This window comes from Pseudophryne corroboree, chromosome 2 (genome assembly GCF_028390025.1).
Source record: "Pseudophryne corroboree isolate aPseCor3 chromosome 2, aPseCor3.hap2, whole genome shotgun sequence".
In the NCBI taxonomy this organism is placed as follows: domain Eukaryota; kingdom Metazoa; phylum Chordata; class Amphibia; order Anura; family Myobatrachidae; genus Pseudophryne; species Pseudophryne corroboree.
In genome coordinates, this window is record NC_086445.1 from 904658210 (window position 1) to 904679435 (window position 21226).

At 46.7% G+C, this 21226-nt stretch overlaps 1 protein-coding gene across 1 annotated transcript in view; it reads left to right on the forward strand.

Annotated features, from left to right (window-relative positions):
• CUX1 (cut like homeobox 1) overlaps window positions 1–21226 on the forward strand; it is a 622185-nt gene that overhangs the window by 589375 nt on the left and 11584 nt on the right. The gene's annotated exons all lie outside the window — the stretch shown is intronic.

A 21226-nucleotide genomic window follows, 5' to 3' on the forward strand; every position in this document is an offset into this window, starting at 1 on the left:
CTGGACTTATATGGCAGTACCCCTAGACTTATACGGCAGTACCACTGGACTGGACTTATATGACAGTACCCCTGGACTTATATGGCAGTACCCCTGGACTTATATTGCAGTACCCCTGGACTGGACTTATACGGCAGTACCCCTGGACTGGACTTATACGGCAGTACCCCTGGACTGGACTTATACGGCAGTACCCCTGGACTGGACTTATACGGCAGTACCCCTGCACTGGACTTATACGGCAGTACCCCTGCACTGGACTTATACGGCAGTACCCCTGCACTGGACTTATACAGCAGTTTTCCTGGACTTATACGGCAGTACCACTGGACTTATCGGCAGTACCCCTGGACTTCTACGGCAGTACCCCTACTTATACGGCAGTACCACTGGAGTTATACGGCAGTATAACTGGACTTATACGGCTGCACCACTGGACTGGACTTATACGGCTGCACCACTGGACTGGACTTATATGTCAGTACCCCTGGACTAATACGGCAGTAGCCCTGGACTTATACGGCAGTACCCCTGGACTTATATGGCAGTACCCCTGGACTAATATGGCAGTACCCCTGGACTTATATGGCAGTACCCCTGGACTTATATGGCAGTACCCCTGGACTTATATGGCAGTACCCCTGGACTTATATGGCAGTACCCCTGGACTTTTATGGTAGTACCCCTAGACTTATACGGCAGTACCACACGACTGGACTTATATGGCAGTACCCCTGGACTTATATTGCAGTACCACTGGACTGGACTTCTACGGCAGTACCCCTGGACTTCTACGGCAGTACCCCTACTTATACGGCAGTACCACTGGAGTTATACGGCAGTATAACTGGACTTATACGGCTGCACCACTGGACTGGACTTATACGGCTGCACCACTGGACTGGACTTATATGTCAGTACCCCTGGACTAATACGGCAGTAGCCCTGGACTTATACGGCAGTACCCCTGGACTGGACTTATACGGCAGTACCCCTGGACTTATATGACAGTACCCCTGGACTTATATGGGAGTACCCCTAGACTTATACGGCAGTACCACTGGACTGGACTTATATGGCAGTACCCCTGGACTTATATGGCAGTACCCCTGGACTTATATGGCAGTACCACTGGACTGGACTTATACGGCAGTAACCCTGGACTGGACTTATACGGCAGTAACCCTGGACTGGACTTATACGGCAGTACCCCTGGACTGGACTTATACGGCAGTACCCCTGGACTGGACTTATACGGCAGTACCCCTGGACTGGACTTATACAGCAGTACCCCTGGACTGGCTTATACGGCAGTACCCCTAGACTGGACTTATACGGCAGTACCCCTGCACTGGACTTACAGTATACGGCAGTATCCCTGGACTTATACGGCAGTACCACTGGACTGGACTTATATGTCAGTACCCCTGGACTAATATGGCAGTAGCCCTGGACTTATACGTACCTCTGGACTTATACGACAGTACCCCTGGACTGGACTTATACGGCAGTACCCATACTTATACGGCAGTACCCCTGGACTTGACTTATACCGCAGTACCCCTGGACTTATACCACAGTACCCCTGGACTTATACAGCAGTACCACTGGACTTATACGGCTGCACCACTGGACTGGACTTATATGTCAGTACCCCTGGACTTATATGTCAGTACCCCTGGACTTATATGTCAGTACCCCTGGACTTATATGTCAGTACCCCTGGACTTATATGGCAGTACCACTGGACTGGACTTATATGGCAGTACCCCTGGACTTATATGGCAGTATCCCTACGTATACGGCAGTACCCCTGGACTTGACTTATACCGCAGTACCCCTGGACTTATACCACAGTACCCCTGGACTTATACGGCAGTACCCCTGGACTTATACGACAGTACCACTGGTCTGGACTTATACGGCTGCACCACTGGACTGGACTTATATGTCAGTACCCCTGGACTTATATGTCAATACCCCTGGACTTATATGTCAGTACCCCAGGACTTATACGTCAGTACCCCTGGACTTATACGGCAGTACACCTGGACTTATACGGCAGTACCACTGGACTGGACTTATACGGCTGTACCCCTGGACTTATATGGCAGTACCCCTACTTATACGGCAGTACCCCTGGACTTGACTTATACCGCAGTACCCCTGGACTTATACCACAGTACCTCTGGACTTATACCACAGTACCCCTGGACTTATACGGCAGTACCACTGGACTTATACGGCAGTACCACTGGACTTATACGGCAGTACCACTGGACTGGACTTATATGGCTGCACCACTGGACTTATACGGCCGTACCCCTGGACTTATACGGCCGTACCCATGGACTTATACGGCAGTACCCCTGGACTGGACTTATATGGCAGTAGCCCATGACTTATATGGCAGTACCACTGGACTGGACTTATACGGCCGTACCCCTGGACTTATACGGCCATACCCCTGGACTTATACGGCAGTACCCCTGGACTTATACGGCAGTACCCCTGGACTGGACTTATACGGCAGTACCCCTGGACTTATACGGCTACACCACTGGACTGGACTTATACGGCAGTACCCCTGGACTGGACTTATACGGCAGCACCCCTGGATTTATGGCAGCACAGTACACCACCACTGGATTTATGGCAGCACAGGACACCACCACTGGACTGATGCAGCACAAGACAGTACCACTGCACTGGACTGGACTTATACAGCAGCACTGGACTTATGGCAGCACAGGATTCCACCACTTTGACTGAACTGATGCAGCACAAGACACCACCACTGGACTGATGCAGCACAAGACAGCACTGGTATGACACAAAAGAGCAGGTTGCCACCCCACACGCCACACCACTTTCCCGCACAGACACTGAGGAGACACTTCCTCTCGCTACACTCTCCAGAACTGGAGTGAAAATGACGGCGACGCGCAGCTCCTTATATGGAATCCAAAACCTGCAAGAATCCGACAGCGGGATGATGACGTTTTGCCTCGTTCTGGTTCCCGAGTCTGGTGGAAAGTCCCGAGCCGGACTCGGATCCGGGCTCGGGACGGGATGTTCGGTAGGTTTCGGTCATCCCTAATATTGTTAGATAGATCTCTTGCTGCTGAGTTGCAGCTAAGATTCCAGTTATAGTAATACTGTTAGTAGATAATATTTTAATAGAAGGGCAGGAAAAGTGATCAATTTGTATCAATATATATACAGATGTAGCCACGCTCGGCTTTGCTGCTGAGTTTTTCATCCGCAGCAAAGTAGTCGCGACTAGTGTGCCCTCAACTATGACGTGCACGGCCATAGGAATGAATGAATGAATGGCATAACTAGTCACAGCTTGGCATACTAAGACACAGCCATTGGCCGATATTTCTGCAGATATATTATTATTATTATTATTACATTTTATTTATAGGGCGCCACAAGTGTTTCGCAGCGCCGTACAAAGGACAGTACAGGGAGACAAAACTTAGCATAACAGTAAATAAAAAACAAAAATAGAGTGCAGGTAACAGAGAGCACCACAATTCTCAAAACATAATACAGCGTAGATGTTAGTAGCGAGGGAGTAATCATTGTACTACTTAGGGTTGGCGGCCAAAGATAGAGAGGAGCCTTGACCAGTAGGAGAAAAAGCAGGTAAAGATGGTCGCTGAGTGAAATGTGTCGAGAAGAGGGCTTAGATAACAAGAGGAAAGAGGGCCCTGCTCTGAAGAGCTAACAATCTAGTGGGGAGGGGCGACAGACAGATGACATGAGGTGCAAGCAAGCAGGAGGAAGCCTGATGGCAGTATGCAAGCAAAGCAGAGATGTTCAAGGCATGGGGCAGGGGGATGGAGGAGCAGCCTAAAGACTAGGCTATGCATTGGAGGGGTACGCTTTGATAAATAGGTCGGTTTTCAGTGCCCGTTTAAAGCTTTGCAAGGTCGGGGAGAGTCTAATGGAGCGGGGGAGCGCGTTCCACTGAAAGGATGCAGCACGGGCAAAATCCTGAACTTGTGCATGGGAAGCAGTAACCAAGGCAGAGGAGTATCATGCTGTGTGTACGGGTGGTCCGCAGACCGACCGCCCATAAGCTTGATGCAGAGGCTGCCAGTGACTGACAGCACAACTGGGTGGGCAAATTTAAATGCCCACCCAGTTGTGATGTCAGGCACAACACATTGGAACTAGAGATGAGCGGGTTCGGTTTCTCTGAAACCGAACCCGCACGAACTTCATGTTTTTTTCACGGGTCCGAGCAGACTCGGATCCTCCCGCCTTGCTCGGTTAACCCGAGCGCGCCCGAACGTCATCATGACGCTGTCGGATTCTCGCGAGACTCGGATTCTATATAAGGAGCCGCGCGTCGCCGCCATTTTCACACGTGCATTGAGATTGATAGGGAGAGGACGTGGCTGGCGTCCTCTCCATTAGAAATTAGATTAGAAGAGAGAGAGAGATTGTGCAGAGTCAGACAGAGTTTACCACAGTGACCAGTGCAGTTGTTGTTAGTTAACTTTTATTTATTTTAATATATATCCGTTCTCTGCTATATCCGTTCTCTGCCTGAAAAAAAACGATACACAGCAGCAGCCAGTCACACAGTGTGACTCAGTCTGTGTGCACTCAGCTCAGCCCAGTGTGCTGCACATCAATGTATAAAAGGCAAAGCTTATAATAATTGTGGGGGAGACTGGGGAGCACTGCAGGTTGTTATAGCAGGAGCCCCCAGGAGTACATAATATTATATTAATTTAAAATTAAACAGTGCACACTTTTGCTCCAGGAGTGCCACTGCCAGTGTGACTAGTGGTGACCAGTGCCTGACCACCAGTATAGTAGTATATTCATTGTTGTATGTATTGTATACTATCTCTTTATCAACCAGTCTATATTAGCAGCAGACACAGTACAGTGCGGTAGTTCACGGCTGTGGCTACCTCTGTGTCGGCAGTCGGAACTCGGCAGGCAGTCCGTCCATCCATAATTGTATTACAATATATACCACCTAACCGTGGTATTTTTTTTTCTTTCTTTATACCGTCATAGTGTCATACTAGTTGTTACGAGTATACTACTATCTCTTTATCAACCAGTGTACAGTGCGGTAGTTCACGGCTGTGGCTACCTCTGTGTCGGCAGTCGGCAGGCAGTCCGTCCATCCATAATTGTATTATTATTATAATATATACCACCTAACCGTGGTTTTTTTTCCATTCTTTATACCGTCGTCATAGTGTCATACTAGTTGTTACGAGTATACTACTATCTCTTTATCAACCAGTGTACAGTGCGGTAGTTCACGGCTGTGGCTACCTCTGTGTCGGCAGTCGGCAGGCAGTCCGTCCATCCATAATTGTATTATTATTATAATATATACCACCTAACCGTGGTTTTTTTTCCATTCTTTATACCGTCGTCATAGTGTCATACTAGTTGTTACGAGTATACTACTATCTCTTTATCAACCAGTGTACAGTGCGGTAGTTCACGGCTGTGGCTACCTCTGTGTCGGCAGTCGGCAGGCAGTCCGTCCATCCATAATTGTATTATTATTATAATATATACCACCTAACCGTGGTTTTTTTTCCATTCTTTATACCGTCGTCATAGTGTCATACTAGTTTACGAGTATACTACTATCTCTTTATCAACCAGTGTACAGTGCGGTAGTTCACGGCTGTGGCTACCTCTGTGTCGGCAGTCGGCAGGCAGTCCGTCCATCCATTATTGTATTATTATTATAATATATACCACCTAACCGTGGTTTTTTTTCCATTCTTTATACCGTCGTCATAGTGTCATACTAGTTGTTACGAGTATACTACTATCTCTTTATCAACCAGTGTACAGTGCGGTAGTTCACGGCTGTGGCTACCTCTGTGTCGGCAGTCGGCAGGCAGTCCGTCCATCCATAATTGTATTATTATTATAATATATACCACCTAACCGTGGTTTTTTTATACCACCTAACCGTGGCAGTCCGTCCATAATTGTATACTAGTATCCAATCCATCCATCTCCATTGTTTACCTGAGGTGCCTTTTAGTTCTGCCTATAAAATATGGAGAACAAAAAAGTTGAGGTTCCAAAATTAGGGAAAGATCAAGATCCACTTCCACCTCGTGCTGAAGCTGCTGCCACTAGTCATGGCCGAGACGATGAAATGCCAGCAACGTCGTCTGCCAAGGCCGATGCCCAATGTCATAGTACAGAGCATGTCAAATCCAAAACACCAAATATCAGAAAAAAAAGGACTCCAAAACCTAAAATAAAATTGTCGGAGGAGAAGCGTAAACTTGCCAATATGCCATTTACCACACGGAGTGGCAAGGAACGGCTGAGGCCCTGGCCTATGTTCATGGCTAGTGGTTCAGCTTCACATGAGGATGGAAGCACTCAGCCTCTCGCTAGAAAACTGAAAAGACTCAAGCTGGCAAAAGCACCGCAAAGAACTGTGCGTTCTTTGAAATCCCAAATCCACAAGGAGAGTCCAATTGTGTCGTTTGCGATGCCTGACCTTCCCAACACTGGACGTGAAGAGCATGCGCCTTCCACTATTTGCATGCCCCCTGCAAGTGCTGGAAGGAGCACCCGCAGTCCAGTTCCTGATAGTCAGATTGAAGATGTCAGTGTTGAAGTACACCAGGATGAGGAGGATATGGGTGTTGCTGGCGCTGGGGAGGAAATTGACCAGGAGGATTCTGATGGTGAGGTGGTTTGTTTAAGTCAGGCACCCGGGGAGACACCTGTTGTCCGTGGGAGGAATATGGCCGTTGACATGCCAGGTGAAAATACCAAAAAAATCAGCTCTTCGGTGTGGAGGTATTTCACCAGAAATGCGGACAACAGGTGTCAAGCCGTGTGTTCCCTTTGTCAAGCTGTAATAAGTAGGGGTAAGGACGTTAACCACCTCGGAACATCCTCCCTTATACGTCACCTGCAGCGCATTCATAATAAGTCAGTGACAAGTTCAAAAACTTTGGGTGACAGCGGAAGCAGTCCACTGACCAGTAAATCCCTTCCTCTTGTAACCAAGCTCACGCAAACCACCCCACCAACTCCCTCAGTGTCAATTTCCTCCTTCCCCAGGAATGCCAATAGTCCTGCAGGCCATGTCACTGGCAAGTCTGACGAGTCCTTTCCTGCCTGGGATTCCTCCGATGCATCCTTGCGTGTAACGCCTACTGCTGCTGGCGCTGCTGTTGTTGCCGCTGGGAGTCGATGGTCATCCCAGAGGGGAAGTCGTAAGCCCACTTGTACTACTTCCAGTAAGCAATTGACTGTTCAACAGTCCTTTGCGAGGAAGATGAAATATCACAGCAGTCATCCTACTGCAAAGCGGATAACTGAGTCCTTGACAACTATGTTGGTGTTAGACGTGCGTCCGGTATCCGCCGTTAGTTCACAGGGAACTAGACAATTTATTGAGGCAGTGTGCCCCCGTTACCAAATACCATCTAGGTTCCACTTCTCTAGGCAGGCGATACCGAGAATGTACACGGACGTCAGAAAAAGACTCACCAGTGTCCTAAAAAATGCAGTTGTACCCAATGTCCACTTAACCACGGACATGTGGACAAGTGGAGCAGGGCAGGGTCAGGACTATATGACTGTGACAGCCCACTGGGTAGATGTATGGACTCCCGCCGCAAGAACAGCAGCGGCGGCACCAGTAGCAGCATCTCGCAAACGCCAACTCTTTCCTAGGCAGGCTACGCTTTGTATCACCGCTTTCCAGAATACGCACACAGCTGAAAACCTCTTACGGCAACTGAGGAAGATCATCGCGGAATGGCTTACCCCAATTGGACTCTCCTGTGGATTTGTGGCATCGGACAACGCCAGCAATATTGTGTGTGCATTAAATATGGGCAAATTCCAGCACGTCCCATGTTTTGCACATACCTTGAATTTGGTGGTGCAGAATTTTTTTAAAAACGACAGGGGCGTGCAAGAGATGCTGTCGGTGGCCAGAAAAATTGCGGGACACTTTCGGCGTACAGGCACCACGTACAGAAGACTGGAGCACCACCAAAAACTACTGAACCTGCCCTGCCATCATCTGAAGCAAGAAGTGGTAACGAGGTGGAATTCAACCCTCTATATGCTTCAGAGGTTGGAGGAGCAGCAAAAGGCCATTCAAGCCTATACAATTGAGCACGATATAGGAGATGGAATGCACCTGTCTCAAGTGCAGTGGAGAATGATTTCAACGTTGTGCAAGGTTCTGATGCCCTTTGAACTTGCCACACGTGAAGTCAGTTCAGACACTGCCAGCCTGAGTCAGGTCATTCCCCTCATCAGGCTTTTGCAGAAGAAGCTGGAGGCATTGAAGAAGGAGCTAACACGGAGCGATTCCGCTAGGCATGTGGGACTTGTGGATGCAGCCCTTAATTCGCTTAACAAGGATTCACGGGTGGTCAATCTGTTGAAATCAGAGCACTACATTTTGGCCACCGTGCTCGATCCTAGATTTAAAGCCTACCTTGGATCTCTCTTTCCGGCAGACACAGGTCTGCTGGGGTTGAAAGACCTGCTGGTGACAAAATTGTCAAGTCAAGCGGAACGCGACCTGTCAACATCTCCTCCTTCACATTCTCCCGCAACTGGGGGTGCGAGGAAAAGGCTCAGAATTCCGAGCCCACCCGCTGGCGGTGATGCAGGGCAGTCTGGAGCGACTGCTGATGCTGACATCTGGTCCGGACTGAAGGACCTGACAACGATTACGGACATGTCGTCTACTGTCACTGCATATGATTCTCTCAACATTGATAGAATGGTGGAGGATTATATGAGTGACCGCATCCAAGTAGGCACGTCACACAGTCCGTACTTATACTGGCAGGAAAAAGAGGCAATTTGGAGGCCCTTGCACAAACTGGCTTTATTCTACCTAAGTTGCCCTCCCACAAGTGTGTACTCCGAAAGAGTGTTTAGTGCCGCCGCTCACCTTGTCAGCAATCGGCGTACGAGGTTACATCCAGAAAATGTGGAGAAGATGATGTTCATTAAAATGAATTATAATCAATTCCTCCGCGGAGACATTGACCAGCAGCAATTGCCTCCACAAAGTACACAGGGAGCTGAGATGGTGGATTCCAGTGGGGACGAATTGATAATCTGTGAGGAGGGGGATGTACACGGTGATATATCGGAGGGTGAAGATGAGGTGGACATCTTGCCTCTGTAGAGCCAGTTTGTGCAAGGAGAGATTAATTGCTTCTTTTTTGGGGGGGGTCCAAACCAACCCGTCATATCAGTCACAGTCGTGTGGCAGACCCTGTCACTGAAATGATGGGTTGGTTAAAGTGTGCATGTCCTGTTTTGTTTATACAACATAAGGGTGGGTGGGAGGGCCCAAGGATAATTCCATCTTGCACCTCTTTTTTCTTTTCTTTTTCTTTGCATCATGTGCTGATTGGGGAGGGTTTTTTGGAAGGGACATCCTGCGTGACACTGCAGTGCCACTCCTAGATGGGCCCGGTGTTTGTGTCGGCCACTAGGGTCGCTAATCTTACTCACACAGCTACCTCATTGCGCCTCTTTTTTTCTTTGCGTCATGTGCTGTTTGGGGAGGGTTTTTTGGAAGGGACATCCTGCGTGACACTGCAGTGCCACTCCTAGATGTGCCCGGTGTTTGTGTCGGCCACTAGGGTCGCTAATCTTACTCACACAGTCAGCTACCTCATTGCGCCTCTTTTTTTCTTTGCGTCATGTGCTGTTTGGGGAGGGTTTTTTGGAAGGGCCATCCTGCGTGACACTGCAGTGCCACTCCTAGATGGGCCCGGTGTTTGTGTCGGCCACTAGGGTCGCTAATCTTACTCACACAGCTACCTCATTGCGCCTCTTTTTTTCTTTGCGTCATGTGCTGTTTGGGGAGGGTTTTTTGGAAGGGCCATCCTGCGTGACACTGCAGTGCCACTCCTAGATGGGCCCGGTGTTTGTGTCGGCCACTAGGGTCGCTAATCTTACTCACACAGCTACCTCATTGCGCCTCTTTTTTTCTTTGCGTCATGTGCTGTTTGGGGAGGGTTTTTTGGAAGGGACATCCTGCGTGACACTGCAGTGCCACTCCTAGATGGGCCCGGTGTTTGTGTCGGCCACTAGGGTCGCTTATCTTACTCACACAGCGACCTCGGTGCAAATTTTAGGACTAAAAATAATATTGTGAGGTGTGATGTGTTCAGAATAGGCTGAAAATGAGTGTAAATTATGTTTTTTGAGGTTAATAATACTTTGGGATCAAAATTACCCCCAAATTCTATGATTTAAGCTGTTTTTTAGGGTTTTTTGAAAAAAACACCCGAATCCAAAACACACCCGAATCCGACAAAAATAATTCGGTGAGGTTTTGCCAAAACGCGTTCGAACCCAAAACACGGCCGCGGAACCGAACCCAAAACCAAAACACAAAACCCGAAAAATTTCAGGCGCTCATCTCTAATTGGAACGACGATCGATAAGTGTATACGTACTTACCAATCGTCAGATAGGTCTCTGGTTGGCCTAGTGTGTATCAAACATCAGCCTTCAAGAGTGATCAGCTATTGCCATGTTACAGGCTGTGTTTGAAAAATAACAGGAAAAATATCAGGAGCTGATTGGTTGATACTTTATCTCTCTACACGTTATCTCTCTCTAAGCTTTGATAAATCTAGCCCTAAGTTCCTGAGTCTGGCCAGGGGGCCTCTTGGAGAGCAAGGCGTGGGGCATGTGTCCCCTTTTATTCCAGCTCTGGGTAGAAATGTTTATGGAAGATATGTGGTTGGTTCCGGAATTTGATAAATAAGTAAAATGCAAGAAAAGAATTTAATGTGCAGGATGGACCAAGGAAACACAATTTGTTAATGTTCAAACTGAAGTGGCATAGAATGGGAACACACTAATAACACATTTGGCCCACTGAAGGACAGTGACCATGGGCAAATTACTGCACATAGTAAGTCTAGATGCCTAGGCAAATTTAAATAAAGTATTCACAACAAAGTTTTAACCTCAGGTGGGCATATGAACACTTTGGGTTATCTGTATTAAGGTAAATATACTGGAAAAGAGTGGTGTGTTTCTACTCTTGTCTCTATATCTTACTCTGCTGCTCTGTCCAGTCACCCACAGGCTAGTTATCCCGGCTTTCACTGCATGGCGCCATCTTTCCAAATATATTACTGGGAAGATGGCGCTGTATAGGATGGACCCACTTGCCGGCACCAGTTAGGTATGCTCTGGGCGCAGGGTGTGCAGTGCGGGGCGCTCTTGTGCACTGCACACCCTGCAGCCATTACAGACACTCCTATGGTGTGGCCTAATGAATGACATCTGTGATGTAAAATGGCACAATTTGTTGCATTTTGCAGCTGGACCAGGGGGCAAGTCACAGCAAATGTCTATATATAAAATCTCATTTTCTTGCAGCCACTAGTTACCAGCCTGTCAAAATGACGGAACAACATAACAGTAATATCAGCGCCGGCAGCTGTGCCCTCTCGTACAGTGCAACAATTAAATTGCTCCGCCGGGCGCCATCTAATGGACGCCGGCACACAAAACTCTTGAACTCCTCCCATAGAAGTGAGGAGCAGCGTTAGCCGTTTATTATATAAGATGTGGTAATGTTGCTAAGATCATTTAGGGGTACCATTACTAAGCAGTGATAAGAGCGGAGAAGTGAGCCAGTGGAGAAATTTCCCCATCAACCAATCAGCAGCTCTGTATCATTTTATAGTATCAAATTATAGACGTTAATTCAGTGCTGATTGGTTGCCATGGGCAACTTCTCCACTGGCTCACTTCTCCGCTCTTATCACTGCTTAGTAAATGTACCCCTTAAAGAGAAACTGAAAACACGATGTTCCCACCCTCAGATGTGCCATAGCAGCAGCTCTCCTTCCTACAAGCATTATATCCGTCAGATGGAGGCATGAACACACTCACATATTCTCCAATATGTCACTGTCTTCTAGTGACTCTACCACATGACATAGGGGTCTATGTACTATGCCTTGGATGGACATAAAGTGGACGGAGATAAAGTACCAGCCAATCAGCTCCTCACTGCCATGTCACTGTGTTTGAAAAATGACAGTTAGGAGTTGATTGGCTGGTACTTTACCTCCGTTCACTGTATCTCCATCCAAGGCTTATTAAATAGACCCCATCGCCTTTAAGTGTCAGATATCATTCATGATATTCTACAGACCATCAGTATGTCCGCCAGTTCGGCCTCTCCACACAATACTCAGCTCTGTTTAGCTTCCGGCTTGAAGACTCTTTTCTTTTATAAATTAAAACCGGCGCATTCTCACTGTTTCTCTGCTTATTGTAATCTCCTGTATGCTGGTCGTTGTGGCGTCTGTTATACAGGCCAAATAACTGGTCTGAATTTTGGATACTACTCTGCCTTTCCAGGACAGTGCGGGGCTTCACTCTCTCACTTCCTCCCTGTGTCAACATCCCTGCTCATTTTTTTTTAATAGCTGTGCCAGCGGCCATGAAGCCAGAGCAGGGTCTCACGGTTGGCTGCAGGTGCCACATTTCCAATACTTTCTTTAGAAATATGGAGCTGATATCCGGAATCTAGCACACTGGAACTTGAAGTGGGATTTTCACCAGGGCTAGAAGTGATAAATTGCTGAGAAACTGCATTCCGTATCGTTGTGATGTACTGTGATACTGAATGCAGCCACTTACTTATACTAATGAAATTGACTCCTGAGTATCTTGTGCTCGACCTTTATATACAGTAGTCTTACAAAATGGCTACTACAACTCATCTATCAAGCCTCTTGACCAATCAGCATTGGGTTTTCTTGTCAAATGATATGATGTCCTCTGTATCCCAAGCGCACCGATCATGGATTTGCTCATGGATATTCATAGAGACAGCACCTTCTGATGGCACTGACACACTCATAAATACTGTCTGCTGTCGCATGTAGCTCACAAATGCTGGCCAGCTTTCTGTTTACACTGCAATTTAGATTTCAGTTTGACACACCCCACCCAAATCTAAATCTGTCTGCACATGTTACATCTGCCCCACCTACGGTGCAGCATGGTTTGGCCCAGGTGCACAGTTATGTTCTTTACTTCCAAATCAGAATCAGGCCATCAATTCCTAATGGAACACAGCACTGTCCAGGTCATGTGGAGACCGCAGAGTCGGCAGTGGAGGAAGGAGGGTGGGGAGGGGAGGTTGGGGGGAGGGGAGGTTGGGGGGGGGTTGGGGGTGGCACAGCATGCTCACCTGCATGAAAGCCCCGCGAGGCCGATGGCCAGGTGATTCTTTTTTTGTTTTTTGTCATTACGGTTTCTTTTTTTTTATTTTGTAGCTGGTGAGGGAGGAGGGGGCAATTTTGAGTAAATTGTGGAGTTGGGGTGAGGGTGATGCTGATTTGGCAGTTGGGAGGCCCCAACATGATGGGGGGCCACCAATAATGTTGTGCTTAGGGACGGCCTTACCCCTAAATCTGCCTCTGGGAGCCGGTACAAAGTAGCTCATTGTGAATGCACAGCTTACCAACAACAAGCCTCTGCCAGGTGTATACCACACAAAAAGCTTTACCTACTGTAGCTCTGTTTTGCGCATATAACAATACAAAAGTACAAAAAGATGCTCTTATCCTTTACGGACAGTGACATATAAATATCACAGAGATGCCCCCTTCTCTACATATGCCTTCTGACAATGTCCAGCAAAATCTCAATGGCATCACAGTAACCATTGTAGTGTGATTGCAAGTATATATAGAACAGTTGTTATGTGGGTAGTGTGTTGCACTAATTTATCATGGCCCTTATATAGTACCGCAGGTCATTTCAGGACAAGGATACTCCTATAGCTGCACACAGAAGATACTAAAATTGATTGGTAAAGGTGGTGATGTGATGTTTGCTTGCACAGACCAAATCATAATATGCAAGTAGAGGTTTATAGATCATTTTCTGCGTTGGAAATGAACCTGCAGATTTACTTTGTGGTCTGGATGTTTCTGACATAATAAAACTCAGCATACTTCCGAACAGACATTTTGATGGAATGTGTTTTCCGAGATTTGCGTAAAGAAGACATTTGTCTTTCCACATTCACGATAAAAGCTTTTCCTTTACCCTTTTATGGTTGTTTATTGATTGTTGCAATTACATTGTTATTTACTAGGTTTCTTTTTCAGTCAGCCAATGAATTTTCTAAACCTGGTCTGGCACCCACACAAAGCGCCTGATGATATTGCTGCAGCGGGGGGGAAGCTCTGCTTGTGGTTTGCCACACAATCATGTACTGAAGGAATAACAGAGTGCTTTAAGTGATTTCTGTTACATTGTCCTCTGGTCAGGATAAGAAGTCTTTCCAAGTCTGGGTCATAAATTGAAAAATAGGCCTTTTGATCCGTTAACCTGTAAAATCAGAATACAAAACTGATTTGTTTCTTCTTGACGTTGGAAAAAGTAACAGAGCTCCATTATGGGCACCAAGACTGGGTACACATCAGGACAATAGGAGAAGTACTGGCGCCGGCTGAAATTCAAAACACAATAAATAAAATATAAAAAATATATCTTTTAATACATCTATCTAGGAGATTTTCTATCTCTCAAGGGTAAAACAACAACAATAAAATGAATACTGTAGGATACCACAAAGTATTAACCCTTTCAAATAAAATGTCCACAGTTCCTGGCTAGGACACTAATCCACATTTGCCCACAAGTTAGTTGGTGTAAAGCTTTTTACCAGACTTGTTTCCGGGTATAAGTCCCCTAGGAATCCCATGCAGATAGGGTCCAGATGGCAAATGGGGATAAGTCCGGGTCTGTGGAAAAACTTGTGCTGGATTTTGATCCAGTGGATGCTGATGGGTCCAAATAACGCCAGGAGGTGGATATGGGTGCTGGTACTTGCGGTCCTACCGCGAAGAGCCCAATGCGTTTCGCTGGTCTGATGGGTGCCAGCTTCCTCAGGAGCGCGTTGGGCGTTGGGCTCTTCTCTGTAGGACCACAAGTACCAGCACCCATATCCACCTCCTGGCGTTATTTGGACCCATCAGCATCCACTGGATCAAATTCCGGCACAAGTTTTTCCACAGACCTGGACTTATCCCCAATTGCCATCTGGACCCTATCTGCATGGGATTCCTAGGGGACTTATACCCGGAAACAAGTCTGGTAAAAAGCTTTACACCAACTAACTTGTGGGCAAATGTGGATTAGTGTCCTAGCCAGGAACTGTGGACATTTTATTTGAAAGGGTTAATACTTTGTGGTATCCTACAGTATTCATTTTATTGTTGTTGTTTTACCCTTGAGAGATAGAAAATCTCCTAGATAGATGTATTAAAAGATATATTTTTTATATTTTATTTATTGTGTTTTGAATTTCAGCCGGCACCAGTACTTCTCCTTTTTTCCTTATATATACATTATTAAGGGAACTAACCTTCCCTGTACAGGCTGCCATTGACAGCGCACTCTATCTGTTTACTTTATATTACACATCAGGACAATAGCTGCACGATTTGCCGTATCGGAATGACAAATTGTGCATATCGTCTAATGCATACGCCTGATTGCGCACTTCCGTGGGTCGCTTGCGACATCTGGTCGGCTGTGCTGAATGGCCAACCAGAAGATGCAGCATGCAACCTGGTGCAGTGTAATGAATGACGGAACAAGGGTATTACACATGGGCATATTTAACGGGTAAACAGACTTTGTCAAAACCCATTCTATGTTTTTTGCTAGCCTAACAAAATAATGTGCACAAATGGACTTGTACAAGGACATTTTCTGACAGCTATTTACTTTGCAGAAAAGTCCGCCCACACAGTTACACTTTAGAAAAAAACACAGGTTAACTTTGTGCAGTTTTATTCTTTGTATTAAATCACACTACCAGTGAGAGGGTTAGCTGCTGTGCTCCATAGGAGAGGGTGTAGCTGCTGTGCTACCTAGGAGAGGGTGAAGCTGCTGTGCCACATAGGAGATGGAGTAGCTGCTGCACCACCTAGGAGAGGGTGCAGCTGCTGCACTCCATAGCAGATGGTGTAGCTGCTGTGCTCCAAAGGAGAGGGTGTAGCTTCTGCACTCCATAGTAGAGGGTGTAGCTGCTGTGCTCCAAAGGAGAGGGTGTAGCTTCTGCACTCCATACTAGAGGCTGTAGCTGCTGTGCTACATAGGAGAGGGTGTAGCTGCTGTGCTACCTATGAGAGGTTGTAGCTGCAGTGCCGCCAAGGGGGGGGGGGGTGTAGCTGCTGTGCCACCTAGGAGAGGGTGTAGCTGCTGTGCTCCATAGGAGAGGGTGTAGCTACTGTGCTACATAGGAGAGAGTGTAGCTGCTGTTATCCATAGGAGAGTGTGTAGCTGCTGTGATCCATAGGAGAGTGTGTAGCTGCTGTGCTACCTATGAGAGGGTGTAGCTGCTGTGTTCCATAGGAAAGGGTGTAGCTGCTGTGTTCCATAGGAAAGGGTGTAGCTGCTGTGCTCCATAGGAGAGGGTGTTACTGCTGTGATCCATAGGAGAGGGTGTAGCTGCTGTACTACCTATGAGAGGGTGTAGCTGCTGCGCTACATAGAAGAGGGTGTAGCTGCTGTGCTCCATAGGAGAGGGGTGTAGCTGCTGTGCTCCATAGGAGAGGATTTAGCTGCTGTGTTCCATAGGAGAGGGTGTAGCTGCTGTGTTCCATAGGAGAGGGTGTAGCTGCTGTGCTCCATAGGAGTGGGTGTAGCTGCTGTGATCCATAGGAGAGGGTGTAGCTGCTGTGATCCATAGGAGAGGGTGTAGCTGCTGTTCTACCTATGAGAGGGTGTAGCTGCTGTGTTCCATAGGAGTGGGTGTAGCTGCTGTGATCCACAGGAGAGGGTGTAGCTGCTGTGCTACCTATGAGAGGGTGTATCTGCTGTGCTCCATAGGAGAGGGTGTAGCTGCTGTGCTCCATAGGAGAGGGGTGTAGCTGCTGTGCTCCATAGGAGAGGGTGTAGCTGCTGTGCTCCATAGGAGAGGGTGTAGCTGCTGTGCTCCATAGGAGAGGGTGTAGCTGCTGTGCTCCATAGGAGAGGGTGTAGCTGCTGTGCTCCATAGGAGAGGGTGTAGCTGCTTTGCTATATAGCAGAGGGTGAAACTTCTGTGCTACATAGGAGAGGGTGTAGCTGCTGTACTACCTATGAGAGGGTGTAGCTGATGTGTTACCTAAGAGAGGATGTAGCTGCTGTGCCACATAGGAGAAGGTGTAGCTGCTGTGCCACCTAAGAGAGGGTGTAGCTGCTGTGCTACCTAGGAGACTGTGTAGCTGCTGTGCTCCATAAGAGAGGGTGTAGGTGCTGTGCATTTGTATTGTACCCAAATGGAATCCATTATTCCAATCAACAGGCGGGTTATATTCTCTTCAAACCTAATAATTACCTGTATTTACCATGTCAGGGGCAAACGCAGCATTTCTAGAGGGTTTTTTTTTCCAAATGCATGATTTTAGAGCAAATGTGGCCAGGGGGCATGACTTGCACAAAGCACGCTATAGTCTGCCTCATACACAATGCCAGTGTATGTAATGTGCACCATTTCACAATCCAAGTTCTCTGCTATGCACAGCACTAGAGTGGGCCTGGGAGTAGCATTAGAACCGAGCACCATCCCTGGATATACAAGTGGGGCAAAAAAGTATTTGGACAGCCACCGATTGTGCAAATTGACCCACTTAAAAAGATGAGAGAGGTCTGTAATTTCCATCATAGGTAAACTTAAACTGTGAGAGACAGAATCTGAAAATAAAACCCCAGGAAATCACATTGTATGATTTTTAAACAATTTATTTGTATATTCTTGTGGAAAATAAATATTTGGACACCTACCAAGCAGCAAGATTTCTGGCTCTCACAGACCTGTTACTTCTTCTTTAAGAAGCTCTTCTATCCTCCACTCATTACCTGTAGTAATGGCACCTGTTTGAACTGGTTATCTGTATAAAAGACACCTGTCCACACCCTCGAACAGTCAGACTTCTACCTCTCCACCATGGCCAAGACCAGAGAGCTGTCTAAGGACACCAGGGACAAAATTGTAGAGCTGCACAAGGCTAAGATGAGCTACTCGACAATAGGCAAGCAGCTTGGTGAGAAGAGATCAACTGTTGGCGCAATTATTAAAAAATGGAAGAAATACAAGATCACTGACAATCTCCCTCGACCTGGGGCTCCATGCAAGATCTCACCTCGTGGGGTATCAATGATCTTGAGAACGGTGAGAAATCAGCCCAGAACTACACGGGGGGACCTGGTCAATGACCTCAAGAGAGCTGGGACCACAGTCACAAAGGTTACCATTAGTAACATTCTACGTCGTCATGGATTGAAATCCTGCAGCGCCCGAAAGGTCCCCTGCTTAAGCCAGCACATGTCCAGGCCCGTCTAAAGTTTGCCAGAGGAGGATTGGGAGAATGTAATGTGGTCAGATGAGAGCAAAATCGAACTTTTTGGTATAAACTCCACTCGCCGTGTTAGGAGGGAGAAGAATGATGAATGGCATCCCAAGAACACCATACCCACTGTGAAGCATTGGGGTGGAAACATCATGCTTTGGGGCTGCTTTTCTGCAAAGGGGACAGGACTGATCCATATTAAGGAGAGGATGAATGGGGCCATGTATCATGAGATTTTGGGCAAAAACCTCCATTCCCTCAGTAACAGTATTGAAGATGGGACGTGACTGGGTCTTCCAGCATGACAATGACCCCAAACACACCGCCCGGGCAACTAAGGAGTGGCTCCGTAAGAAGCATTTTAAGGTCCTGGAGTGGCCTAGCCAGTCTCCAGACCTCAACCCAATAGAAAATCTGTGGAGGGAGTTGAAAGTCCGTGTTGCCCGGCGACAACCCCAAAACCTGACAGATCTATAGAAGATCTGTATGGAAGAGTGGGCCAAAATACCTGCTACTGTATGTGCAAACCTGGTGAAGAACTACAGGAAACGTTTGACCTCTGTAATTGCCAACCGAGATTATATTACAAAGTATTGAGTTAAACTTTTTGATTGTCCAAATATTTATTTTCCGCAAGAATATACAAATAAATTGTTTAAAAATCATACAATGTGATTTCCTAGTTTTTTTTCTTCAAATTCTGTCTCTCACAGTTGAAGTGTACCTGTGATGGAAATTACAGACCTCTCTCCTCTTTTTAAGTGGGTCAACTTGCACAATCGGTGGCTGTCCAAATACTTTTTTGCCCCACTGTAAATGTGCATACTAGTCTCCTTCTACATTGAATACTGTAGTATATGTAATGCAGCATTACTAATTAACACTATAGAATGATGGTCTATTATAAAAATGTACTTTCTGTATCATAATAACAGAAGTGATCAGGAAAAGATCAAACATCCCAGTGATCAATACATAACAAACATAATGTAACCGGGTGGCACTCGATATACCGGCTGCCGGGATCCCGGCGCTCAGCATTCCTGCGCCGTGATCCCAACCGCCGGTATACCGTCAACTATTCTCCCTCTTGGAGTGTCCACGACACCCCTGGAGGGAGAACAATAGCGTGGCACGCCCACTGTGCCCGCAGCATGGCGAGCGCAGTGAGCCCGCAAGGGGCTCTTTGCGCCCACCCCACTGACGGCATTCCTGCTGTCGGGATCGGCGCCGGGATCCTGACAGCCGGACATTCGTAGTACACCCAATGTAACAAATAGGAGACAAACCAGAGCTTTCTAAGCACATTTTTCTCCTCCTCATGTTAAGTCTCCCTGTCTCTTACTGGCAGCTGCTCTCTTGTCTCTCTCTGGCCCAGTGTGCTGAGTTTGTGCTTAGATCCACACACAGCAGACCTGACAGGACTAGCTGCTCTTCTATCCCTTTAATTGCATGTTGTGGATGTAGCTCTAGTAAATGTGCATTATAAACTACTGTTATTGTGGTAAAGATTTAAACCTAGTCGGTTCAGGGGGACCCCCCCCCCCCCTCCCTCCATCCTTTGCATCTGCCAATGTACTGTAAGTACTCATACTGCAATATCATTAAAAAAAAAATCTTTTAACATGTTTCTAGTGCTCCTGATTGATCTGTACCAGCAGCATAAGGGGTATCCGGTCACGGCTGACAGTCATTAGGTTGACCACTATTGGTTGACATGGTCTTTAGGTCGACATGGCAAAGGTCGATACATGAAAAGGTTGACATGAGTTTAAAAAAAGTTTCATTGCTGTGCTGCGATCAGATAGTCGCTGCCTATGGGGGAGTGTATTTCAGCTGTGCAAGTGTGCGATCGCATGTGCAGCCGAGTGATGCAAAAAAGTTTTGTGCAGTTTCTGAGTAGCTCAGAACTTACTCAGCCCTTGCGATCACTTCAGCCTGTTCTGGCCCGGAATTGACGTCAGACACTCGCCCTGCGAACGCTTGGACACGCCTGCATTTTTCCTACCACTCCCAGAAAACGTTCAGTTGACACCCAGAAACGCCTTCTTCCTGTCAATCACCTTGCGATCGGCTGTGCAAATGGATTCTTCGTACAATCCATCGCCCAGCAATGATCCGCTTTGTAGCCGTACGACGCGCCTGTGCATTGCGCGTCGTACGGCTACAAAGCGGGGAACGGTGCACTAATTGGGGTTCCCGGTTACTTTACGAAGAAAACAACATCCAAAAAAATAAGAAACTCATGTCGACCTTTTTTCGCTTTGACCTATTTCAGGTGTCGACCTACTCGCTGTCGACCAGTAGTGGTCAACCTAATGACTGTCGACCTAGTTAGGGTCGACCCAATGAACTACACCTGCATAAGGAAAGGGGTTGAATTTTAGTGCATGGGATAATACCTTTCACTTGACATACTGTATAGTCCATCAACTCAACGCATGTCAATGCATTAAAGAAATACAAGGGGTGTTTTGTTTATTTCTTCTCTACATGTTGTTGGTAACCTCAAAACTGTTATCAAAGCCTTTTTTTTATTATAACATAATTTTTAAAACAGGGAAGCAGGAATAAAAAAGGTAAGGATACAAAACAGGGAAAATATAAAATATTGTATATGTTCAAATGTAGACATCGGAAGCAATATGAGAAAAGACAAAATATAAAAAAAATATGGACTAGATTGCCTTGGATAACAATTATGCAACATGGCTTGGATTACGTTTGTCAAATTGTGTAATTTAGTAAGCGTAAAGTACAGTCTATGAAGTAAAAATATGAATTTCAGTATGATCCAGATTATTGTACATACAATCGGATTT